The 20,759-nt window shown below is 35.7% G+C and overlaps 1 protein-coding gene and 1 pseudogene across 2 annotated transcripts in view; one reads left to right on the top strand and one right to left on the bottom strand.

Moving 5' to 3' along the window:
* Window positions 1–20,759, bottom strand: part of CSRNP3 (cysteine and serine rich nuclear protein 3) — a gene marked incomplete at both ends in the record, with an annotated part of 167,640 nt that overhangs the window by 82,691 nt on the left and 64,190 nt on the right. The window lies entirely within an intron of this gene.
* On the top strand, window positions 10,839–11,623 carry LOC309963496 (small ribosomal subunit protein eS4-like; annotated as a pseudogene). The gene has a single exon. The product of its transcript is annotated as a small ribosomal subunit protein eS4-like (transcript).

The following is a 20,759-nucleotide window of genomic DNA, read 5'->3' as shown; positions in this document are numbered from 1 at the left end:
TAACCTATGTTTACATATATAAATATACGTAAACATAGGTATTTCATAACCTATGTGTATATATATATATATTTATATATAATTTATATATATATATAAATTATATACATATGTATAAAACAAAAGTAAACAAATACGTTGTTTGGACCAGAGGACAGAGGACAGCATTTTCCATTCAACATAAAAAGGAAACAATTGACTTAAAATATACCCCCTTAAGCTTCAGTCATTACTGAAAGTTTCAAAAGAGAATTTAGAAGAAAATGGCAGTTTATTTGTTTTTTAAAAACTCATACCAAAATATGAATTTCTTTTCCTAAATTAATCTCGGGATCCTGGATAAATGTCACAATGTCCCCATAGAGTGATAAAGGGTGAGAATCTGGCCCTGGATGACTACTATGAAGTGATTTCATAAATATTTCAAGTAATTGTCTTTCATTGTTTTAAATCACTGTTTTAAATGGCCATCCTCCTGTTTTGGTCTGCCTTCCATGCTCCCCCCCACCCCCCATTTAAAAATAAAAGATATTGTTGCCAAACTGCCAAGCCTTAATCATTATAATAAAATAAACACCCCCTTTTCAATGCAAAAGAAAGTTTATCTAAACATGTACTAGCTCTTTGTACGTAAGCTGCATAAAATTCACTCCAAAATATCTTATGCAAATATGAAAGCATAAAGCAGTTATTTCATGACTAAACATTATTTTGCCTCTTCATCTTTCCAATTTATTTTCATACACGTACAACCTATAATGTAGACAGATGCACACTTGATGCAAATTAAAATAACATTTTTCCCATCAGCAGTGTAACTGCTGAATTGATATATTTTAAAATTTTAATGATATAGACAAACAGTCTGATCACGATGCTTTAAGTTTATTTAAAAATATGCTTTGGAAATAAAAAAGCAATATGAACAATAAAAGTGAGTACACATTTGTTTGGTTCAGGTCAGACTTTTCTATGATGTGATCACACATTTTACAAAAGTGTGAAATTTCGTGCATGGAAAAAGAAGACTTTTGTCCTGCCTGTGACATTTATGAGGATCACTTCACAATCCAGATTTAACTGAAAGGAAAAGTCATAGGAAGTTGAACATGTTGAGTTCAAAATAGCATTGTCTAAAAAGTTCCAAAGAAAATTAATAACAATTCTGAAAATTAAAGTATTTAAAGGATGGGACCCCCAAATAAATTATTTCTTTGATAAGATGTTTAACGATGAAATATAGAAAGAAGAATCTCAAAACTGAAACCCTCTCTTAAAATGAAATGAAAATATAACTTATTAAAACTGTCCTTATGATATCATGTGGGGTATGAACAAAAGAACTCCATTATTTAGTTCCAGATACCTCATTTAAAATACATTTCTTAAAAATGTGAAAATCCTCAAAAAGTTGAAAGTCTTGATGTTCAGCTAGATGTTTCAACCCAGACACCTCTCTGCAATCAAAAACTTTCCTCAAAATGGAATTATTTAGAAGCCCCAAACCAGTTTTTTCTCTCATGACATTATTCCATTGGAACAAAACACCTACGTTTCAAATTGAGACAACATTAAGAAGATTTAATAAACTAGTTAAGGGAAGCTGAAAATCGAGAACACCCTGCCAATTTCCACAATGAGTTAAAACAGCCAATCCTCATCAGGGTCTTTTATAGAAATAAAATCAGGCGCATCATGAAATCTGTCACCGTACCTGCGTTTACTTTAAACGACTACGGCACACACGCTGTTAAGATCTTCACTCTGAGAAATAAAGCACACTTCATGTAACTGCTGCAAAACACTGCTGCAGAGGAGCCCAGTGCATTTTTTTTTCGGGCAACCGATCCAGCCTTTCCACCAGCCCTGTGACCTCTGAACTCCCTTCTGCCCCCCTCCTCTCGCTTCTGCAGTCAAAGCCTCGGAGCTGGTCTCATTTGCATAAGGCTCAGGCAGCCCTCCAGCAGCTGAAACGGAATGCTGGGTAAGGAATTGTGGAACTGCGGTTCTGCCAGAATACCTGAATCGCCCGAGAGCCGGAATACGCGATGGGGAGTGGGCACCAACTGCGCCGGGCTGGCCGCATCACACCCTCCCGCCTCCCCACCCCACCCCCGCGTCTATTAATGGATAAGTGTTTTTTAACTCTTTGTTTTGGAGTGCTGCTTTCCCCCCTCCCCACCAAAAAGAAGCTGTCAGCAGCGACAGTGGTAACCAAGGAAACTCAAATAGTCAAATACTTCATTTAAATACATGTGGAAGGCCAATTTAAAATTTTCATTAACTTCTCTTGTTTTTGAAACATAGCTATTTTTTTTCCCTTCGAATACATAGTACACGCATAATCAGGGACATAGGGTATTTCTTTTTGTTGTGGTTTAAACAGCATCTTACAGGCATACAATTATTTGAGTCACTATACAAATACATGAAGTCACCGGTAATTCTATAAAATGTTAAATGTACTCTAGTGCCTTAGAGAAGATCATCCTAAATGGTGTCCAAGAAATTAATTGTAAAGAATTTAGGTCCCACGATGCCTTTAAAACAATACAGCAGTAAAAATGCAGAGCAAAGTTAAACTATGTGTTTTAATGTAAAGATTCATGCAGCAGTAATGCTTGTATGTCTTTGACAGAGATGTTCAGTGTTGTGCTATTATTTGCTAGAGTTATTTCTTCCTTGTCTTCCTACACACAGCAATCTCTCTATTTAAAACATAAACTCTCTTGCTCATAAACCTAAGAAGTGGTTATTTTCTAGATACAGAAGGTGATGTGTGTACATATTTTTATAAATACCCATGAAGGCACATATTCTTCTTTTCTAAATGGTGAGTCAATGGAAATATGCATCATAACATAATTAATCAATTCTTCTTTTTTAAATTAAGCTAATTTGTTTTCTCCACTAATGAGTGAATATTTATGAAATAAAAGGTTTAATGCAATAATATTTTCCATCTATCAAAAGAAATATAACATGCAAAATAAAAGGCACACAACAGATTACTATATTATAGTTAAATATAAAATGCATTATTCTGGGAGATAGCATTATTAACATTTCAAAATTTTCTTGGTTTTAAAATTTTTTATTTAAATAATTAAATACACTAAACCTCTTGCAGTGCACTGAAAGACATCAATAAATTTTGAAGGATATATCATCCAAATCATAAGACACAAACTATTGCAATACAGGATTTTTTAATACCGGAAACATTAATGTGAAGCTTTTTATTTGAGCTATTTGTTAGTAGTATTCTGCTTTATGTTCTTTCTGAATCATAGAAGATTAGAAATTATTGAATGATTTTTAACCCATAAATTTTTAAATAGAATAAATAACTTTTCAGTTTACTATAATCATATAAACGTTTCTCTATCACATCTGACTACATCAGCCATTTAATTGAATTGGGTCAATTCAAGTGCATCCTTCATATTACACACTGTAAATATCTTGCAAAGTTTTTGTTTAAGGCAAAACACACATCAGACCATCCTAATTTAAATCCAATCAAACACAAGGAAGTGTAGGAGTAATTTATAAAATCACTGACCTGTTCAAATAGCTGTAGTCTTAGTCCTTGCACTCTTTATTCATTAGAATCCAAAATAAATTGATTATCATTTTATAATGTGTGTCAGCATCACCGAAGGCACTGTTCTTCCTGGTTCAGCGGAATCTTCTGAAATTTGCCAGCCCTGTGTTTTATTGCTGGTACCGTATGCTTTATTGTTCAGCGACAAGAGCTTCACTCTGCACAAAGACTCATTACCTACTGCTTGCTGCACGGCATCAGCCTCACTGAGGCTGCCTATATGTGATCACATGGGAGTTTTGTCTGAGAAAGCCAGGCATGCCACTGACTTCACTGTGTGTATGGATATTTTTATCAGCTGAGGTCTGCTAGGAGGAAGGAATAACAGATTAGGAAGCTGCTCTAAGTCATTAATGCAGCACAACTTATGGAAATCCCTTCACAAGATTTTTTTTTATTATAGAAAGCGTTTGAGCAGACATTCAAAAGAAGTTCACTAGATTTTATTTTAATAAGAGGCTGGATAATAATTTAAGGAAGGGGAACTAGCAAAGAGCTATTTCCTACCTTCTGCTTTCTGCAAGTACTGTTGTACAAATGTTATTAAAGAGCCTTGCTTAACTGAATGATTTGACAGTATGTTTTAACCTTTAGATTGCTGCTGTTTATTTTTATTGGAGGAGGTTGCTCTCTAAAAGGATAAGTGGCTGTTTCCCTAAAAATCTCCTCAATGAAAATCTCAATCACTAATAGATACAATATATGAATAAAAATAAGATATAATATATGAATAAAAATATGGATGTTCTAATTATTTTTGATAAAGTAGATGAGAGGGTGAGTCTCTTTTATTGATGTATATTAGTGAGGTAGATGATTAATTTATCTTCTCAAAAGATGACACATCCCTAGAACAGCTGACTTAAAAGAACAATGAAGATTTCAATTTAAAGATCTAAAGGACATGTGGTTCATATTAATTCTTAAAATCTCAGTAACTTATTTTAGACCGCTTACCTCAATAAAGCATATGGTTTACCTTATCTGATTTCAGTGTTAACAAGTAGTTTCAGAGCTGAGTACTCAACATTTACAGGAATTTTCTGCTATGTAAATATTGAATTAATACATATACATACACACACATAGGTATAGTCAGATTATCGTTCTAAAATACATTTAAAAATAATTACCTAAAATTATTTCTCAAAATTTGAAAATGGATTGTGTATTTCCAAATGAAAAAGCTATTTAATAATTGGAAGTTGATGAAAAAAATAAACTTCTTATCTCTTTAATAATCTAAATTGAATTTGTAACTGAAAGCTTGTTGCTTGTTAATCTCAATGGAAATCCTATGACAAGTACATGCAATGTGCAACAAAGAGCACAGAAAGAAAAGTCAGAAGCATCATAAATGAAGATCAGAAAATAAATTTTCTGTACAGTTATATAGTACATTTTAATAGTGTTTGTAAGTAATACAGTAATCTTAAAAATAGTAAATCTATATACCTGCTTAAACCTTCCATTAATGAGAAGTTATTTTTTGGAAATAATTATAACAAAATTTTTTGTGTCAATGGAAATTTTTAAAAATAATTTAAAGCCAGAATAGGCACATGTGGCTAAATATTTTAGCCAGTCCCTAAATACAATGATTTAACATCATGCTTTATAATATTTTTTGTAGTGGTAGCATTGATTTAGAATGTTTCATGACTTAAATAAATGCTTTTTCATGGATTTTTCTTAACATTGAAAAAATATTCAGATATGTTTTAAATGCCACCATTTTAATGCATTTGTTCCAAAATGCTCAAGTTCCTTTTTCCCCCTGCACACAAGAGCTACACTAAAGCTGCAAAACCTTGGGGCATTAAGAGGAAAAGGAAAACAGAGTGTTTCTGGCTTATAGTGTACCTCTGGGTTCTTAAAGATATGTACATTCTAGCTAATATCTTTGATGATGTCATCATGTTAATGTACAAGGAAATAAACAAAAGGCAGCCATTTTTCTCTTACTGCATCACTTCAAAAACAGTGAAATAAAATGGTTGCCAAATGGAAGGAAAGAATCAGTAGAAAACTGTTACTTCCAAATTCTTGGGATAGGGAGGGGCAATGGGTGTGAAATTAGAAATAAAAATCCATATATGTGAATTTTGTATGAATGTATGTAAAGAAATAATTTACAGTAAGAAAGAACTATAAATAAATACAAGGGATATAGAAATAGCTAGCAATTAAACCAAATTAGTAAAATAATGTCTCCAATGGAAAGACTATAGTCTGTAAACAATGTATTAAATGTAAAAGCTTACTAAATTCATTAATGTTGAAAAAGGTATTTAAAGGTGGACAACATAGTTGGAAAGACCTAGAAAGAGACAAAATGATCATGAAACAGTAATAAGCTTCCCAGGTCTACTATTATCTTAAATGACCTTGGCGAGTTATTTTATCATTTTATGCCTTATTTGTCAAGTCTGCAAAACAGGAACAGAAAAATTTTTGGAAAGCATGTCATGGAAATATATAGCAATATTTTTGTACTTCAGTTCCCTAAATTGGTTTTATTCAAGCATTGTCCACTAATATTAGTAAAATGAGAAAAAATTATGTAAAATTCTAATGATTATTTAAAAGAATTTTTAAATGCATTATCCTAATAGCCAAGACAAACAGATATAATAAGTAGATAGGACTTTTGTAAACAAGAGGCAGTTTTTTCCTAATACATACAGAAAAAAAATAGAAATGAATTTAGTAAGTAATTTGAAACAAATCTCATAAAATTGCCTCAGAATTAAAACAAATTATAAAATATACCCATCCTTCCAATCAAAATTCTGGAACTCTGTCAGCGACATGACAAGAGAATTGCAGTAGAGTTTCTGATTCTCACATTACACAATGAACAACAGTGCCTCTGCTTATACAACAGTTTCATCAGCCAAGAGTTCTTTAAATTTGAAATTAACAGAGAAACACAAGATCACAGCTTAAAGAAGGAAATTCCATTCAAGATTAAAAGGACGTTTTAATTTACTTTGTATATTAAAAGCTGCGAATTCAAAAAGATATGTCAATTCTTATTATTGACTCTTAGTAGCTTGGCTTTTCTCTAATGACAAAGAGGCATAATAGAATCATTTTGTCTGCCCCCCTTTTCTCCAAAATAACTAAAGCTTGTCAGAAGTAATCCAGAATGTTTGCTATCCAGCTCCTGCAGTAATCTGGGCATAGACATGCTAAATGGATGGTCTCTTGAAATTTCTACTGCATGAAGGAAGATGGAAAAGATTAACTGATACCATCACCTGTGTTTTCTAGAACTGTATTAGTAGGCATATATATATATTAATATATAATATATATTAATATATATATATCAGTACCTCCTGTTGGATTTACCCTTGATAAGCCTGGATTTTCTTGCTACCTTTATCCTTCTTTACGGTATGTTCAGAGAAGTCATTAAGTTGGCCATGTCAGCCTCAAAATCCAGGACTAATTCAATTCAATTCAGCAAACATTTATTGAGAGTTTACTGTGTACCAAGCTCTGAGACAGTTGCTAGGGATATAAAAAATGAAATATACATTGTACCCAAGAAGATTGTAGTCTATCTAGGTTAAAAAAAAAAAAAGTGCTAAGCAAGTTACGGGAGGGTGGTAAAGTAGAGATAATGTTTTCTAAAGTTTGAATATTTTGTTGACAACATGCATTATAGGTACAATCAATACAATTTCTTTTCAATATTGTTTCCTAAAGTCAGAAAATCATTACTATAATTAAAGTCATTTATCAAAAGACTTTATCTATCATTTATCTAATCTCTATCTCTATATATTACATATAATGGCTACATATTCCTATGCTATCCTTCTCATCAAGAGGTTGAATCCAATTTCACTTGCCTTTACTCTAAGCTAGTCTTAATGATTTGCTTAATCCAATAGAGGCTGCAGAGGTGATGTTTTAGAAATTCCAAGGTTAGGTCCTAAGAAACTTTAAAGCTTCTACTTGGGCCTCTTGGAGCCTCTTGAGTCTTCCAGGAGCCTTGAGTTGCCATGTAAGAGGATTAATTACCCTAAGACGGCCTTGGAGAAGCCACATATAAGCACTTTGCTCAAACAGTCCAAACCAAGCTCAGGGTTCCGGCCATTCCTGATGCCTAACATGTATGTAAAGCCACCTTGGACCCTCCAAACCTACCCATCCACCAAACGGATATCATGAAGTGACCCTAGTTGTCACTATGCGGAGAAGCGCTGAGCTGAGTTTTTCTCAAATTCTTGTCCTACAGAATTCATAAGATGTAATAAAATGGTTGCTGTTTTAGACACTAAGTGTTGTGGTAGTTACTCAGCAATTGATAACTGGAACCTATTTACATGTGTATGACAGAGACAACATAATAAACCTAAAAGTACATGAAAGGACTGTCTGATACATATATTCAGTGAAATGGATGAATTTAATGGATGCATTAAAAGAAAATACAACCTAGGAGGGCAGAGAAAGAAGCAAAAAAAAAATTCAGGGTGTGTCCAAAGCACATAAGGGCTGATTTATCTAAGAAGATTGTATTGCAGCAGGAATGGGGTTTCTGAACTAATAGGGAAGAGATTGCCTCACTAGCCAGGAGAAAAGGGAATTCCCAGTAATGGTACTTTGGGAAAAGCCCAGAAACATGGGCATGAGCTTTACTAACTACAATGAGAGGACTTTGAGGAAGTGTTTTGGGTGACAGGAGATTTAGGCATGTGTTGGGAGGTGAAGGAGAAAAGGAAGTCTAGTGCCCCTTCTTGGAGTGCAATGAAGCTTGAAGTGAGGAGATTTTTGCAACTTATGAGATGTTGGGAAGTGACCAAGGCATAGGAAAAGCGGTATAGTCAAAGTGATGAATAAAGAAAGCAACTTTGGCAGTTGAGGCGTGTCTAGACTCGTAGAGCACCAAGGCAGCACGGAGGTCGAGGAAGAGGAGTTAAGAAGATATGATGAAAACCTGAACTAAAGGTGACAATTGAGGAATGAGGAGAAAGGAGTTCGTCAAAAAGAAAGAAGGAATTTTATATTGGTTGGATAAGCCAAGCTCTGATCTCATTTATAGCCTTAAAAGTCAATGGTTTTATGATTCAGTTACCAATTATATATGACAACTAGAGAGCATTTAACTAGTTTAGTTAGACAGATTTAGTAATTGTACGGGTATTTTGATTTGTATTGGCCTCAGTTTGTCTACTTTCAAATATTGTGAAAATTTGTTAATATCAAATATTGTTAATGTTGTGTTTGGGAAGCTGCAAAAGACTATAAAACAACAAGACCTTCCTTAAATAGAGTACATAGAGGAGACCATTTATATTTCTTTCTGCTGTCTGATTCCTAAGTTGGGAAAAGACAAACATGTCTTAATTCTGCAAAGATTAAAAAGATAGATAATTTTGGATAATGCAAACTAAGACAAAACACACCCCACCCCGCAAAACCACACACCATTACCTATCGAAGTAAACAAGCCTGTTGGAGTTTTATTTTTCTGATTCTTCATTCTATCTGGATATTAGACTACCAAAGTAGCAGATGTTAAGTTAAGCAGCCAGTGAACGGCCACTCAGAATGATGCAGGTTAAATGGTAGGAATAGCTCTATAACTGCTGCTGCTGCATATACAATATGTACATAAATCATCTGAACGTGGCTGTAAAGAAGTCTTTATGCAAAGTGACCCAGAGAAGAAAGTATCTAGGTTCCCCCCCACCCTTCATTCTCTTTATCACCACAAAGGCATCAGAAAACAGCATTTATAAAGAGAAAAGAGTAAATGAGGCAAACCTCCTCTCTGAGAACACAAAGGATACATTTATTTCTTAGTGACCATCAGAGTTGATTATAATGATTTCTTCTTATTAATGAATTAGATGTCTAACCAGAGACCAAAAATATGGAGTCAAACAGCATATGCAAAAGCAAACGTGGACTGAGCAGGTAAAAAAGAAAAAAATATAATTTAATAGGACCAGTGGCTTTTCCATGTCAATGGGAAGGTTACATCATAACTAGAAGGGCTATGACACTGCTTTGGGGTTCAAGGCACAAGAAAGAGTTTCCTATATTTTATTTCACCAATACAAGTCTATAGATACTTGGCTAATAGATTGAATCTACTTTGATTTGTGTAACAGACACATACAGAAACAGTTCTGGCATATTATTTACCTGAGTTTGTTCATTCATTCATTCACTCACACATTTATTCATTTTACATTCACTGAATACTATATGCTCAGGATCTGGTTTGGTGCTCTGACAGGTTTAAGAGATGAATAAGTCACAGTCTTCAAGCTAAGTGGCTTTCCATCTAGAGGTAGGGACCTATATAAAGAGATAGATACAGCATAATGGGATACATTCTCTAACTGAAAATTATATAAGAACATAAAGATGGGAGTGAATAAACTATATAAAAATAGCTAACAGTTATCAAACACTTAACCAAGACTGAAGTGTTTTACTTTACGTGTATTAATTGATTCACATAACCATTGCAACAAGCCTATGAGGTAATTACTTTTACTATCTCCATTTCATTGATGAGACAACTAAGGCATAGACTGGTTAAGTGACTTGCCAAGGTGACAGAGTCAGTATCCAAATCCAGGTAGTATGGCTTTAATGCAGTGTGGCTCTACTGGTATCATGTTACTTAAGGTAGTCACAGTGGGCTTCATAGAGGAGGTGACATGGAAAATAAATCTTAAGGGATGAGTAGGAGTTCTTTTGTGGAAAAGGAAAAGAGTATTCTGGGAAGAAGAGCTATAATACATACAGATTCTGAGGCATGACTAATGTATATGTGAAAGAAACTAAATATTTCACTGTGAAAATGGTAACGTTATTTGATCTTGATATGGGATTGTGCATTTGTAATGCTGGGTTGTTTGGAGTTCAACTAAGAATCAATTTGTACTTATAGGGGATGTTTAAGTGGCTTGACTACAACTGTGTTTTATTAGGTAACTCAGGAGAATGAATTAGAGAGAGGGTCTAGAAGAAAGGAGACCAAATGATACAGTTGAAATATCCTAGAAAAAAGTTATAAAGCTCTGAATGAAAACAGTGGCAGCCCTGGGGATGGAGAGGAAAGATATTAAGGAAATAAATCAACAGATACTTAAGTGGGAGTGAGGGGGAACCCTGAATCTAGGAGGCAGTATGGATGAAGATACCAGTAACCATGGATAAACATATAAGAGGAACTCTTTTCGTGCCTAGTGCAGCTATGGCTCATGGTCTCAAGGAGCACCTGAATTGTGTAGAAACTCCAAAGCACTGGATAAACTGACTAGTGTGTTTGCTCCTTGTCCATCTACAAGTCCCCACAAGCTGAAGGAATGTTTCCCCCTAATCATTTTCCTAAGGAAGAGACATAAGTATGCCTTAACAGAAGATGAAGTAAAGAAGATCTGCATGCAGGGTTTCATTAAGATTGATGGCAAGGTTCACACTGATATAACCTACCCTGATGGTTTTATGGATGTCATCAGTATTGACAAGACTGGAGAGAATTTTCGTCTGATCCATGACAACAAGGATCGCTTTGCTATTCATCATATCACACCTGAGGAGGCCAAGTATAAGTTGTGCAACATGAGAAAGATCTTTGTGGGCACAAAAGGAATCCCTCATCTGGTGACCCATGGTGCTCGCACCATCAGCTACCCTGATCCCCTCGTCAAGGTAAATGACACCATTCAAATTGATTTGGAGACTGACAAGATTACTGATTTTGTCAAATTTGACACTGGTAACCTGAGCATGGTGACTGGAGATGCTAACCTGGGAAGAATTGGTGTGATCACCAACCAGCAAAGACATTCTGTTTCTTTTGATATAGTTCATGTGAAAGATGCCAATGGCAACAGCTTTGCCATCTGGCTCTCCAACATTTTTGTTATTGGCAAAAACAACAAACCATGGATCTCTCTTCCCCAGGGAAGGGGTATCTGCCTTACCATTGCTGAGAAGAGAGACAAGAGACTGGCGGCCAAACAGAGCACTGGATAAAATGATCTCTAGGTGACATGATTGGGAAAGTCTTTGTACTTAATTAAAGATAATAATACATTAAAAAAGAAAGGAAGAGGGCTTCCCTGGTGGTGCAGTGGTTGAGAGTCCGCCTGCCGATGCAGGGGACACGGGTTCGTGCCCCGGTCCGGGAAGATCCCACGTGCCGCGGAGTGGCTGGGCCCGTGAGCCATGGCCGCTGAGCCTGCGTGTCTGGAGCCTGCGCTCCGCAACGGGAGAGGCCACAACAGTGAGAGGCCCACGTACCGCAAAAAAAATTAAAAAATAAATGAAAAATAAAAGAATAAAAATAAAAAAAGAAAGAAAGAAAGAAATACAAGAGGAATATCAGATATGGAGCCACTCAGTGGTAAATATTGAATGCCCACCATGAACCTGGCAAAAGTACATGGTTCTAAGAACACAAAGATTCCTTCTTGACCGCTGAGTGCCCAATGCCTGGCAGAGGAGCTCATAGACAAAATCGATTACCTAGATAAACAATTCCCTCCATCACAGCTAACTTTTAAGAGAACAGAATTTCTCTCAGTGGCCTGATTAAAGGTAAAGAAAGAAAAACAACTTCACAATCAAACTTCAAATCTGGAATACCATCAATTGAACTTAATTGTGGTACTCAGATAAGGAAACTATTATTAAAGTGTTCTATGCAGATTAAAATCATGATCCAGATCACAAAATCCACCTCTGTGCTTTATATTAAACATACGACATGAAGAAATACAAGAAACAAATGAGATTTCTCCTTTAGGCAAATTTTTTAATGAGCTTAATCTCGTGGCTTGCTATTAATGCTAGTGACTGGTTTCTTTGAAATGAAGCATGCATTTCCTTCCTTGTTCATATAGTCGGCTTCCTGTTTAGTATTCACTATTCATGTCTGTTTTATCAAAGAGCACTATTACATGAAACCATGATCCAAGCATGTTTGGCTCTGATTTTTATCTCTGGAGGGAAGGAAATTATACACCCTTATAATACTAGTATATGATCGTTATGTACACATGTGATCATAGTGCATATGTGTTCCTTCGTATTGGAAGGTGGTGTTATTTAATTCGGTCGTTAGGCTAAAGAACCTTGTCTTAGTCACATGTGTCTTAGTTTAGAACATCAACATGCCATTGAAGAAAAGCCATTAGCCTTGTAAATAAACAGTAAAAACAAGTTTTGATCACAGTCTCATTTAAACTCTAGATATTCTAAGAATTTCTTATGTGGGATTAAGAATAGAGAGAACGGTAAATACATTTTATCTGAATACTATAACTCCTGATAACTTTAGCCGACAACTGGGGATACCAGAGCTATTGCTACTCTTTCGAAGCCAAAGCAAGATTTGGATCTTTGCCTCTTTAATTACTGATAGTTATCTATGGAACATGCAATTATGACGGCTGAGACAAAATTGGGCATTACATTGCTACTGTTTCCCAGCCATTCACAGTGAGGTGACTTTAAGGTTGTCTACATATGCTTATTACATTTTATTTATACAGTATTTCTTTGACCTAGGACACCTATGGCTACATTATTCCATTTTCCCTTTATTTTAATTTACTATATTCTATGGCCACTGTGGAACCAGGTGGCAGCAATAAATTTATGGTTTAATGGGCTACAAGAAGAATGACGTTTTTAAATACAAAGCTATTTCAAGAAATCACACAATAATTAAAACTTTAGGGGCTTCCCTGGTGCCACAGTGGTTGAGAGTCTGCCTGCCGATGCAGGGGACACGGGTTCGTGCCCGGTCCGGGAAGATCCCACATGCCACGGAGTGGCTGGGCCCATGAGCCATGGCCGCTGAGCCTGCGCGTCCGGAGCCTGTGCTCCGCAACGGGAGAGGCCACAGCAGTGAGAGGCCCGTGTACCGCAAACAAACAAACAAAAAAAACCAACTTTAAATTACCTAAATATACTTAATATATATTTATCAATGTAGTAGAATATCAGATAGCCATTGAAATCAGTATTTTGACTACGTAAAAACAATACATATGCTTAAAAAGTAATTAGTGAAGAAATTTCCCAGAAATATAAAGAAACATGATTACAACTAATATGTATAGAAGAAGACTGGAGAGGAATTAAAGGAATTAAGGGACTATGTGTGAGTTTAAAGCAATATACACACTACGGGCTCAATATTTTAAGTATCTATAAGCATAAAATAATTAGAAAAGTAGAATCAAAATCATAAAAAATAGTTATCTTTTGGACGTTAGGTAATAGGTGATTTTGATTTTTGACTTTGGCTTTTTCTATATTTTACAAGTGTTCTGTTTCCTTACTGATACAATGTAAAATTAATAACATTAGAACTTTTATATTAAAATTAATTATGCTAACTTAATTTAATGGTAAGAAAGGCATTTAAAAATAAGGATATATATATTTTAAACATCTTTATTGGAGTATAATAGCTTTACAATGGTGTGTTAGTTTCTGCTTTATAACAAAGTGAATCAGTTATACATATACATATGTCCTCATATCTCTTCCCTCTTGCATCTCCCTCCCTCCCACCTTCCCTATCCCACCCCTCTAGGTGGTCACAAAGCACCCAGCTGATCTCCCTGTGCTATGCGGCTGCTTGCCACTAGCTATCTATTTTACGTTTGGTAGTGTATATATGTCCATGCCACTCTCTCACTTTGTCCCAGCTTACCCTTCCCCCTCCCTGTATCCTCAAGTCCATTCTCTAGTAGGTCTGCATCTTTATTCCCGTCTTGCCCCTAGGTTCTTCAAATAAGGATATTGTTCAAACAATTTCAACTGCTGTAAGTTTAAGCCTTTAGATATGAAGGAAATTGAACTCTGCCTCCACACTCCACCCTTAGGCTGGATTGGACACGATGCCATCCTGTCTACCAGTTTTGTTAAAGATGTGATTTCTTTTGATTGATGAACAGATTCCTTTTCAACATTTTCTTTAAGGAACTACATACTGCACTGCTTTTCTAAATTCACTTTTGAGGTACTGCAAAGAGATTCATATATCTACTCCCATGCCTTCTCTCAGTGGCAGTGGACGAGAAGGGGTGGCTGGAGGTGGCACAAGAAGGTCTCAGTGAGTAGAGTAACCCTACTTCTGACCCAGCTGCTGAGCCCTACATTATGATAAATTACTTTACTTGCCTGGAGGAGAGAGATTGTATTTTCACAAAAAATGGTAAGGGCACTAGAGCTAAGAGATACATGTTTAAACTGGAAGAAGACCTTGAGAATTAAAAAAAAAAAACCTACAGCTGGGCATTATGTAGTTCCGGTTGAAACTTAACAGCAGAAAAATTGGAAAGCCTGAGGTAAAAACATCTAATTGGGAAAATATTGATGCATTCATACTAAATTTTCCTTATGCTTGGAGAGTGCCTGCAAAGCAAATGTCCAGGAGTGGAACTCTTGCTTTCTTGATATCCCAGAGAGAAATGATGCTGAAACTTCTGAACCTAAATATACTATTGTCAGTTTTGTTATAGTTATTAATTGTATACTGGAAAAGAACCAATCATATCATAGTTGGAGAGTGTTTCCCAGGCAACAATTTGAGGGGCAACTTTTAATCTGTAATGACCCCTACATCTTTAGCTATAAATAGAAGAGTCTGGAATAGAAGCCCATTCTCACTCCACAGGCCAGTATTAACTGTGAGATGGTCCTCTGATTTCTTATACTCTTATTTCCTCCATCAATCAACTCTTGCCTCCCCTTTAAGACTTAGCTCAAAATTGCCCTCCCTTTAAAACCTATCTCCATATCCTTTGCACATGGAGAGAAAAGGCCATTCCTTTCTCTCTCTTTCATGTGTCTTTGTTTAGCACTCTACTATCCACTTTATAACATCATACTGTATTAATGTGTTTACATTTCTAGAAAGATACCAATAAACTGGGATCTCAAAGATAAAGGCTCCACATTTTCATATTTATATCTTTAGTGCCTACCACAAGCCTTTCACACCAGAGATGCTCAATGCTGTTGCACAAGTTCTTGCAAAAATGTTTTTAGAATATAGACATAAGGTGTACACAGCTTTTAGATAGCTGTCTTTATAATGTTTGATAATGCTGGCAACATGCAGGTTGTTATTCAGAGGACAGAATTATTGTTTAACACCAGCTTCCAGTTTGTGTTTTCTGAGCTCGTCTCAATAAAAAACAAATGAAAAGCTGGAGATATTGTACACACTTCCTCCTCCCACCCATCACAACAGGGTTATGAGAATTGGATCAGACAGGATACCTTGCAATTTTTCTCCTCTTGTAGCTGTTCCACAGCTGGTAACACATTTTCAGCCTTGTTAAAAATTCCTCCAACTGATAAAACGTCTTGGACCTTTTCCTCAAGTACCAATCATCATTACTACCCTCTTTGCCAACAACTTTTCTCCCTTTCCTCCTTTTCTTCCAAATACAGAAGAGATGTGCTTCAACTGTTCCCATGTCCAAGAGCAGTGCCTGTGATTTTGCACGTACTTATTTGTCTAACATAGTCTCTTTGAAGTCAGAGGTAGGTTTCTTTTAGAGTACAGACACTTGCACATAAGAGGTATTCAGGCTTTGCTAATGGGCCTTCACAAACATTTCACATTTTGGATCAACATGTCTGCCAATACGTAAGCTATTTTAAGAATGCTATTTCTGTAAACAGAAGCTTTCTACCAATTCATGACATGTGTTAAATAAAAGTATGCTAGATAGACTAAAATGTCCACACACTAATATTACATATAGAAGAGCTTTGTATTTATATTTTTTCAGCATTAAGTTCACTAGACTTTAATGGCCATTAACGTAAGAAATACTTATTGAGACACTGACTGATGATGAGAACACCCTCCTGCATCAAATCTACAGCAGATGGACCAGAAGGAAAAAGGGTTTACAAAGTAGAAATTTCTTACTCAGTTTTTGTCTATCACAACTGTCTATTCTTTCCTCTTGAGGCAAGGGACATACTGTGCTATGGAAAATAGTAAGATTTCAGTTTAATTGTGGTGAATTTCATAGGACAAAAGAGAATATAATGTGGTCTGTATTGCAAGAATTTTATAAATATTGGTGTTAAATTTATAGAAGAGAGAATAAATGTAATTTTATGATATTTGCAGAGAGAATGAAACCCAAATGAACAGTTCATTTTCGGTTTCGGTGAATATATTGCCAAGATTGAAATGACTTTTTGTTGAATATCAAGAGCACAGAATAAACAGAAGAATCGTTGCTGAATTGGAAACGTAAGAAATCATTCTTGGAGAGGAAGAAAAAAACATTTCAACCATTCTCCCTTTATGAGTCCAATTTCATATGGCCTTTGGGAGGGTTTTGCTGGGTAACTTGAATTTATTCAATCTTTTGATGGACTTGAATTTTCTCCTGAGGTGTTTTAAATATACTTTTCATCCTTAAGTAGCCATGCAAGGAAGAAGTTTTACTGGTGGGAAAAGTAAGGCATAAATATTTCAAGTAGCCACTTTCTTAGCTTAGACTAGTGCTCTTTTCAATCAAACACTCTGGCTTTTTATTATTTAACTGCAGAAATGTATTTGACAAGTGGTAGCCCTTAGTAACTACTATAGGGAATTAAAGTCTTTCCTTTTATATGTTCGATAAATGGATAGTGTTTAAGGGGATGTTTCCTGTTCCTAAATGCACTGTGTGAAAGTGGACAGCTATAACTAAATATAAAAATAATAGCATTTTTTACCCCTCAAAGGTTTAAGCTTCAGTGAGCCAAATCATATCATAAACACCAGTGAAATAAACAGTTTAGAGATTAAAGGCAAATCACTAACAGAGTAGATCTGCAAGTAAAGCACATAACGGGAAAAAGTCTGGTTTGCCATACGGACCTGCATTTCATATCTGATCAAGTAGTTAACCAAATTATACACAGATATTTTGAGCTTTGCTTTTGCGGTATGTGGGCCTCTCACTATTGTGGCCTCTCCCGCTGCGGAGCACAGGCTCCGGATGCGCAGGCTCAGCGGCCATGGCTCACGGGCCCAGCCGCTCTGCAGCATGTGTGATCTTCCCGGACCAGGGCACGAACCTGTGTCCCCTGCATCGGCAGGTGGACTCTCTAACTACTGCGCCACCAGGGAAGCGCTGAGCTTTGCTTTTAAATAGTACTTTATCACCTGATTACTGTGTTGCTTTTCTTCTTATCAAAAACAGAGTGATTTGAATAACTCAAGCTCAGCATGGTAGCCTGGCTTCCGGTGGTTTGGGTAGACACTGTCACAGGAGATGCAGAGGCTGCGGGGCATGAATGGAATCACTCAGTGAGAACCACATGGCTTAAGGGTAGAGAGAAAAGATAGCATAGAGCTTGGGTTGGCTATAGAATAACATGATAGACGAAGATGCAGGAAAAGAGATGGGCATATAAGGATTGTTCACAGGTATTATGAAAAGTATGGTTGAGGTGAGTGCTAAAAAGCAGTCGTAACTCCCTGATTCTCTTACTACATAGACCAGTACCATGGGTCATTTTCAAAAAAAGCTTTACAGAAGTCACTAAGCAACTTCCTCTGCTCCTGGGAGTATATGTATACTATATAAAATTGACACTCCTATTAAAAATATATTTTTAGGGGAGAAGTCCATTGATCCCATCATTTAACAAGAGGAAATTTTCAGATAAAATAATAGTTTGTGAGCTCTCTAAGACAAGAAATAGGACCTAACTATAACCTTTTGTCCTTGGATAAGGATGAATAAAAAATGATATTAGGTTTGAAAAAGTATCACATGCAGAGTAATTCCATAATATGGGACAAACAGGAGACTAGAAAGATGGCTTAAAATGCAAATTTAACATTTTTCCTATTCTTATAGATCTCAATTTAGTTATATTCCCTTAAATTCTAATGTGTCAAAACTAAATGGTGACAATAGAACCTGATTTTGCTCATTAGTACAACTATTAGTTCTATTATACATCCCTTTTCTTTACTTGTAAATAACTGGGACTCCTTCCGGAGAACAGTCTGCTAATAAATTACGTTTTGTTCATTTTTTTTTTAAAATGTCAGCTTCCCAACATTTATCCTGGTCTAATGCATTTAAATGTTGTTCAGATAGAAAGCCTAAAGTAAGATACTTAATGAAAAGCATGTTCAGCTGCAACCATATCCTCTTCCTCCTAGCCTTTACCTATGAGGAGTTTGATACCATTTAGAACAAGCGATCTTAAAGGTACACCTCTACCAATAGAGATCAACAGTTAAACTGACTATTTTTATTGATGTTTCTGTCACCTTCACAGACCATGCACTGCTTTGTTTGGGGATTTTTTTTCTGGAACCAGAGTGATTTACTGAAGAAAGTGGCAAAGAACCAAAATTTTGTATTTGTTGAAAAATAATGCAGTTGGAAAGAAGAAACAAAAACTCCCATTTTCCAATTCTCATATCCCATGAATTGATTAATAGGCAAAATATTTTGCTTTTTTTTTTCCTTTGCATATGTCCTCTCTCTCTTTCTCTCTCTCTCTTTTTCTCCCCCAAAGCTCCTGACACATCATTTTACTGCAAGTTTGTGCTGTACTTTACATCTGTTAGACAAGTTTCTAGATTACAGGCGGCAGCCTGGGAGTGTGTAAATGTGCCTAGTTACTATTACTTTGAATGTATAGATATGTTCTCTGTCACTGGGCATTATAACGCTATCATCAGTCACTTCAGAGTATTCTTTTCAGCAATCTATGCCTTACTAGAAGATTACTATAACGATGATCATGCCAAGATGAATATCATTATAGGTCATCACATGTATAGCTCCCTTTGGAGATGGAAAGATTTATTGGGGGGCTAAAGAACATTAGATAACTGGGTGTTTGCAAAATTAATTTTCACAATAGATTAATAGGTAAAATAGACACTTTCACAAACATGCTGTTACTTTTTTTTTATTTTGGTGCTTATTTATTTGTTGACTTATAATTGGCACGTAACATTGTGAAAGTTTAAAGTGTACAACGTGTTGGTTTGATATATTTATATATTGTAATATGATTACCACTGTCATGCTGTTACTTTTTAAGTAAACAAGGGAGAGCTGATGCTTTGGCTGACTGGGGTGAATTTATGTATATTCATGTAAATATTCTTGTATGTATATGTGTGCATGTATATTTAAGCCACGATGAAAATAAACCTCAAGTTGGTCATCTGTACTGTTCTGTGCTTTCAGATAACTCTTCATTAGCAATTATATCAGGTCCGGGCTGGCAATATATTCGTATGAGCAGGTATAAGACAGTAGCAACTGTGACAATGGCAGTGAATGAGTAGTGTATACCCAAGCGTGTTAAAATTCAAGCTCTTAAAACTCACCATGCTGGCTAAATAAAATAACTAAGGGTTGTCATATATGCTACTCTATAATAATTTTTCCCCTTTAACTTTTAAACTTTCCTGTGGTTCCTATTTTCTTTTTACATTGTTAGTAGCTTAAAAAAAATCTGTATTAATGACTTATACTTGTATAGTATTTATTCTTAAAACACCTTACTGATATACAAAACTATTCCAGCTGAAAAAAGGGAAAAACAGAACAATTTTAATAAGAATATTAACTCTTTCTGACTATATGGACTCCATTTAGTGAACTGGAAATTAACTGAATAAGAAGTCAGCTTCCATTTTCTTTACACCTCTAAACATAACACCAAACTTGAATAAATGTGGGCTCAGATAGTAAGAGAATTAAATGCAAGGCCCTAAAGGCAGAGGTTTCTAGGAATGCGCTTATAATAGAGTTTCACCTGGGATTCAATTAAATATTTAGTGAGAGTGGCTGAAAGAAAGGTTCTGTGCTGAAAGCTGTGGGGAAGACAGAGATGAATACGACACAGTTTTTGTCCTCTAGAATGTCATGATCGATGGCAGCTAACACATTTCACTTAGAGTGTGAGGTGTATGTGGTGAGGACGAGCCCCCACCTCTTTCTCCTCCAGCCCCTACAAAACTGTTTATATTTGCACAATCCTATCATCCTCTCCCCGTTTTGTAGGATGAAGCATCTTTTTTCCTGTTCAAGGCCAATACCTCTGCATGTGCCCTTGATCCCATCTTCTCCCTCTCTCTTCTCAAGAACTGTACTATAAA

The sequence above is a fragment of the Leucopleurus acutus genome, assembly GCF_964270905.1.
Source record: "Leucopleurus acutus genome assembly, chromosome: 6".
In the NCBI taxonomy this organism is placed as follows: domain Eukaryota; kingdom Metazoa; phylum Chordata; class Mammalia; order Artiodactyla; family Delphinidae; genus Leucopleurus; species Leucopleurus acutus.
Note: the sequence above shows the minus strand (reverse complement) of the source record. Positions and strands in the feature narration are given on the sequence as shown.